The 6,299-nt window shown below is 42.8% G+C and overlaps 2 long non-coding RNA genes across 2 annotated transcripts; one reads left to right on the top strand and one right to left on the bottom strand.

Moving 5' to 3' along the window:
- Positions 1-2,870: 2,870 nt before the first annotated feature.
- LOC307038291 lies at positions 2,871-4,139 on the top strand. The gene is made up of 2 exons (XR_013807941.1): positions 2,871-3,819; positions 4,040-4,139. It is a non-coding gene; the product is annotated as an uncharacterized lncRNA (long non-coding RNA).
- A 211-nt stretch (positions 4,140-4,350) lies between these two features.
- On the bottom strand, positions 4,351-6,299 carry LOC307038292. Its single transcript, XR_013807942.1, has 2 exons — positions 5,938-6,299; positions 4,351-5,074 (listed from the first exon to the last, which is right to left on the bottom strand). It is a non-coding gene; the product is annotated as an uncharacterized lncRNA (long non-coding RNA).

Below are 6,299 nucleotides of genomic sequence, written 5' to 3'. Positions count from 1 at the left end.
CGCGAAGTCTACCTATGTGCAGCCTCGAAATTTTCCCCAAACCAAGGACGCGGCCTCTTTGGAATTCCAAGTATGCTGGAGATTGGAACAGTACTTCGGCGGCACTCGATGAATCCTTGAAAAGCATCCTTGAAATATTGGCTTGGAAGCCAGTATCCTCGAGATTGAGAAATGGCCTGAGAAACGGCCCCTGTGTTTCTGAAAGAGAAACAACGTGCCGAGGAAGGGCAGCGTTACCCCTGGGGCTGATGGGTAATCACTCCCAAATGAGGGGAACAGAGACTAGGGCCCTTTCCCATGTCTCTAACTCCCCTCCTCGACTCCTAGCCTCGACTCCTATCCTCGAGACTTAGTCCCGCCCACAGGAGATGCGAGCGGAGGAGCAGGGAATCGAGGAGAGAGGAGGGGAAGCAGCAGGCGGTTAGAGAAATGAGAACTCCTCTCCTCTGAGTGGTCATTTTAAAGAGACGTCCATTAATGATGACATGAGGCACAGCAGCACTCTGTCTGATGGACAGATGTGTTCATGACGACTTATATTTACTTTTAATTCATTCACAGTGCGGTATAATGACTTACACACACATAGTTATATTACAAGTATTAAAAGTAAGCATAGGACACCAAACCAACTGAGACCCGTATGTCCGCCGCATCGCACTGTGCAACACACACACCTACACACTGTACCACGCACACACCTACACGCTGTACAACACGCACCTACAGCTCCTAAAGCATATAATCAGGCTACAGCCGTTGTGTATTTCATTATGTGAAGAACTAAATGGTTTTAGAAAAATATCGACTCTTTGTTTGTAGATATCTACTAAACTAAAGCAAATAAAGAGAGTAGGCCTGTTATACTGAGTGATATATTTACACACTGCTCTGCTTTCTGCACGGACTTCACAGCTGTTCTCACTGTAAACATCGCGTCGCGATGAAAGCAGTTAATAAAATAATATCCAGGGGATGCATGCAGAGCTGTCATTGGCTGAGATAAGTCCGGCCGTGCGTCACGACTCTTTAGAGGTTTCTCAATACTCAAATTTCCCCTCCTCGACTCCTCGGTCCTCCGGTAGTGACTCGGAAATGAATTTCAGCGCGCCATTTTGAAGGACATCTAATTTCTCTAAATGCACTTCGAGGACCGAACATCGAGCATCGAGGAGGCTCTCTGGAGGAGCTCTAACCGAGGAGACACTGATGCATCCTCCACGGCTCCTCCACGGATGCATTTCCGGGAACGGTGGAAGTGCAGCGAGCCGTTTAGTGGAGAAAGTGAATACTGCTGAATACACATACTTTACAGAGATGCTGTATGCGAAACCAATGTGAGTTTGGAAAATTGCACAGTATTTTTCTATTTTAGTACTCAACAATAGATTTATGATCAGTGGAAATGGCCATGACTGACATGTGACGTATCGAAAACACATGTTGGCGACTGAAAGACATCCAGTGTTTGGTGTTTTATGGAAGCATCCTACAGGAGAGGTTTCTCAATACTCTAATTTCCCCTCCTCGACTCCTGTCCTCGATACTTAGTCCCGCCCACTGGAGATGCGAGCGGAGGACTGAGGAGGGGAACCGAGGAGAGAGGAGGGGAAGCAGCAGGCGGTTAGAGAAATGAGAACTCCTCTCCTCTGAGCGGTAATTTTAAAGAGACGTCCATCAATGATGACAGGAGGCACAGCAGCCCTCTGTCTGATGGACAGATGTGTTCATGACGACTCATATATTTAGTTTTAATTAATTGACAGTGCGATATAATGAGACAATAACAGGCTACAGATGCGGACATATATACACACATATATTTATATAAATATATACAATTTCAGAATCAAACAAGAGCACTCTCATAACAACGTAACACAATCAGAGACTGGATATATATATTTACTTTTAATTAATTGACAGTGCGATATAATGAGACAATAACAGGCTACAGATGCGGACATATACACACACATATATTTATATAAATATATACAATTTCAGAATCAAACAAGAGCACTCTCATAACAACGTAACACAATCAGAGACTGGATATATGCTTTCTGCACGGACCTCATAGCTGTTCTTACTGTAAACATCGCGTCGCCGTTCAATCGGTTACTAAAATAATATCCAGGGGATGCATGCAGAGCTTTCATTGGCTGAGATAAGTCCGGCCGTGCGTAACGCTTCCACCGTTCCCGGAAATGCATCCGTGGAGGAGCCGTGGAGGACCCATCAGTGTCTCCTCGGTTAGAGCTCCTCCAGAGAGCCTCCTCGATGCTCGGTCCTCGATGTGCAGTTAGAGAAATTAGATGTCCTTCAACATGGCGCGCTGAAATCCATTTCCGGGTCACAACCGGAGGACCGAGGAGTCGAGGAGGGGAAATTAGAGTATTGAGAAACCTCTAGTGTCTCAACTGAAAGAGGACCACAAAGACACAACAAATATAATACAATTTTGAGATTTTGGGATATTTCTCTCCTATTTTTTCCCTTTTTCTGACATTTTCAACACCAAACATTTCGTTAATGTCTCTGTTTAGTGAACTACAGCAATCTGAAAGCCTTTACATTATTTATATCACACTTTATCAGTAGAAAAATGCAGGAAATGATTTTTTTAATGCATTATTATCTGATGTATGGCGCAACACAAAGATATTTCGCTCTGTGCAAACCTTTGACTCTAATATGTCAACATCATGCAGGAGAGGGCTCTTTAAAGTACAGACACTACATACTGATTTCCCTTTCAGTATAGAGAGGCGAAGTCACGCCCATCTACTTCCGGTCCATGGGACCCCGGAAGCGAAAAATTATACATTGAATTCAATGGAGAGAGAAAACGTATCTTTTGATCCCGTTTGAATTGTGCCACGAACTACGCATATGATGTTTGTCAATCTTAAACAATCATTTCCATGTCAAAAAAGTCACATTTTGTCGTAATACTGTTGAAATATAAGACTATGAAAAATACGCGACTACAAAGACTACAAATCCCAAATCCCATTCTGGGTCGCGCATGTGATGTCACAGGCGATAATGCTCCAAGTGGTTGCGACTCGTAATTAAAGCGAAGAAGAAGATTTCATAACTGATTTATTCCCTCCAATAAATATAAGAGATTGCTCCAATAAATTCACTTTTACAAGATGCCTGTGTGCTTTGTACCATGTTGTAATCACAAAAGTGATCATACCACTTGCTCGTTCTATCGCTTCCCGTCTTATGAAAGGACCAGGAGTCGCTGGATCAGACATATCAGGTAATATCATAGGTAATATACATGTTGTGCATGGAACATAGTCAAGTTAGCTACCTAGCTAGTAGCGACGAGTAGCGAGCACGTTAGTTAGCATTACATTACTTAGCCTTGTCATTTTTAGTAGCCTTACCATTAAGTTATTATTTTATTACATGAAGTACACCAAAATGTTAAACAGTAAGAGTAGTCATCATGGTAAGTATTTCGTGAAACATTTGAAGAGTGGCCTGCTGCGCCCTCCACCGGGTGCTAAGGAAGCAGTTCAGGGAGAGTCGAAGGAAGGCAGGCAGGCAGGGAGCTTTGCGTGACATTCTTCTGGACATGTGTCATTGTGATGACAGTGAGAGTGAGTCAATCTGTTTGTTGGAAAGACAGTAGTTGAGTGATTACTGAGAGAACATTATTAAAAGAGATAATTATTCAGTGTTGTTACTTTAAAGTGTTGTTACTGACCTGTTTCTCTTTTATTGTCTTTACCTCACCTGTAACTGCTGAGACCCTGAGGAACATGCACACTGACCTGCTCTGGCAACCTGATTTCCACTGTACGTGATAGTATTTGGTTATGGTATATTATTTATATACATCAAAGGCACAATGCACCCCCCAGAGACACACATGTATTGAGTGTGATATTTTGCATAGGTCATGTGAAATCATCTTTACATACTAGAAAACTGTAGGAGTGGCAACTTGTTTTGAAATTGAATTTTTAATATCCGATAATAAAGTTGATCTGTTTTCTTTATTTTTCTCTCTCCCCAGCTCCATCCATCACCGTTCTCTGTTCCTGCAGGTCCTGCTTGCTAATCAATGCTCATATGTTTTTACACAATTACAAATAAAGTCAATGTACTGTATGACATGAAGTTGTGCTTCATTCTGAGTCAATAATAAATTCATTCTGCTTTCAACTGCAAAATGATTGTGGACTGCACCGACATCCATGTAGCTGCCCCCCCCCCACCCAGTAAGATGAACCAAGCAAAGCTGACACTCAACATACAGCTGTGCTCTTAAGTTTACATGAAGAATTTGTGAAATATTGGTAATTATTTGGAAAAAATGACTGACGATGCAGAAAACTTTTTTTATTTAGGAACAGTGGTCAGGTGAAGCATTTATCACTACATATGTGTCACACTTAAAAGGCCAAACACACTGGCCAAACACACCTCGTTTACAACTCCCCAGTTGACAGCCATGACTCCGTCTAAATTGTACCCCCCTAGCACCCTCTTCATGAGGGACGCGCATGGAGTGGATGAAAGTCCCGACCTCAGCACAGCACCAAAATTATTGGCTGTCAACCTGCCCTGCCTTTGTAACTGCCACTGAGGATTTGTCCGCTGTCCTACGGTGGCTGTCTGGATGGCAGCTTAATGGTCTCTGCTCAGTCGCATTGAGGCAAGAATTGCCTCAAGCCCCCGACCCCCACGCTCCTTCACCAGCTCCGGCACGTTGAAAATGGCCTGATGTTGAGGCTGCAGCTCTGGCTCAGGTGACAAAAGCCATGCCATGCCACGCTGCGCCCCTCAGTGGAGACCTGAACAAGTCTACTTCCTCAGTGGCGATGTCTCTGGCCAGTGGGTTGTATGTCTCCTCTTGTTGTTGGTAGAGTTGAGACACCGGCTGGACTACTTTTGAAGTGCCAGGCTTCCTCCACTGGCACTCAACTTCTGTGGAGCTGATCTGCCACATGGCAAATATTGCCAATGCTGCAGCGTGGCTGCATTTGTACATCCCCCGTGCACAACCACAGACAGCGCTCTGCATCGCGCCATCCTCTCCCATGTAGATCTGTACAAATAAAGTAAGTACCATGTTTGTTAACATGCTATAATAGATTGAATGAGCAATACAAGGATGGTCCAGATCTGGGGGTGGGAGGGTTTATTTTTCCAAAATGTTGTCCTCTTGTCTGATTGTTGTTGTTTGTTTTTTCTGAATTTTTTGTAATTTGTGTTGTATTGGTTGTGATTGTACATTGTATTTTTTAAAATGTGTATTACATTTTTGAAAAACATTTGATCAACAAAAAAGGATTTGGTCAGGGTCTAGACTCAGTGTGTAGTTTATGAATTAATCAATGCTCTCTACATTAGGAAAACATACCAGTGTACCAGAGGGAGTCACACACAGCTGTGCCTAGATAACCAAACAAATTGACAAGATAACCAAAATCCTTGAATCTACACACAGCAAATAAACTGAAATGACACAACGAGATGTAAAAAGGAGATCACACATATAGTCGATATAAAACTGGCCGCTTCAATCTGAAGAGCAACTAAAACAAAACACGGGAGTGTACCTTGTTCTTGTGAACACTAATGTTATCCACAGCATACAAACCCGTATACAGTACACCCGTTCTAGGTTCTGATTGGCTCTCTAGGTTGGCATTCTAGCTTCTGACTGGCTGTCCAGGTTGTCAATCACAGCCGTGGTTCATATTATGCTTGTCGACTCGTAACATCGCTAAACTTTTTTTCTTGACGGTTTTCTCAGTCAACTAATGCTATTGATAACAGTAACATAAATTAACACAGCCCTGCACACTGCAGTCATTATATGCCGGGTCTGTGGTTCATCATCTTCTTTTTCATTCTCCTCCTTATTGACTGACATTAACCTGTTAACATTGCACTCATATTACTCACCGAAACCTTGTAAAGCCGGTCCCGCGTGCTGGCTCTTACAGAACCGACTAACTCCCCTTTCGTGTATGTACAGCTCTCAACGTGCCCGGACTTGTAGTGATTTTCACCTCGTTTTATACTTTTATTCTCATTCTGAAAGAATGAGGTTAAATGTGCCAACGTGACGGCCATCTTTGTGTTGGTGACGCGTACTGTGCGGGACCAGAGACATGTAGTTCACTGAGCGGCTTAACACAAAAAAATGTGTTACTTCACAGTTTTACGACACATTTTAATTTTTTTGACTTGCAAAATGTTCTTTTAAATTGACAAACATCATATGTGTCATTCGTGGCACAATTCAAACGGGATCAAAAGATACG

This window comes from Notothenia rossii (assembly GCF_949606895.1).
Source record: "Notothenia rossii genome assembly, chromosome: 4".
NCBI classification, from domain to species: domain Eukaryota; kingdom Metazoa; phylum Chordata; class Actinopteri; order Perciformes; family Nototheniidae; genus Notothenia; species Notothenia rossii.
The sequence above is the reverse complement of the archived record's forward strand: the minus strand, read 5'-3'. Positions and strand labels throughout refer to the sequence as shown.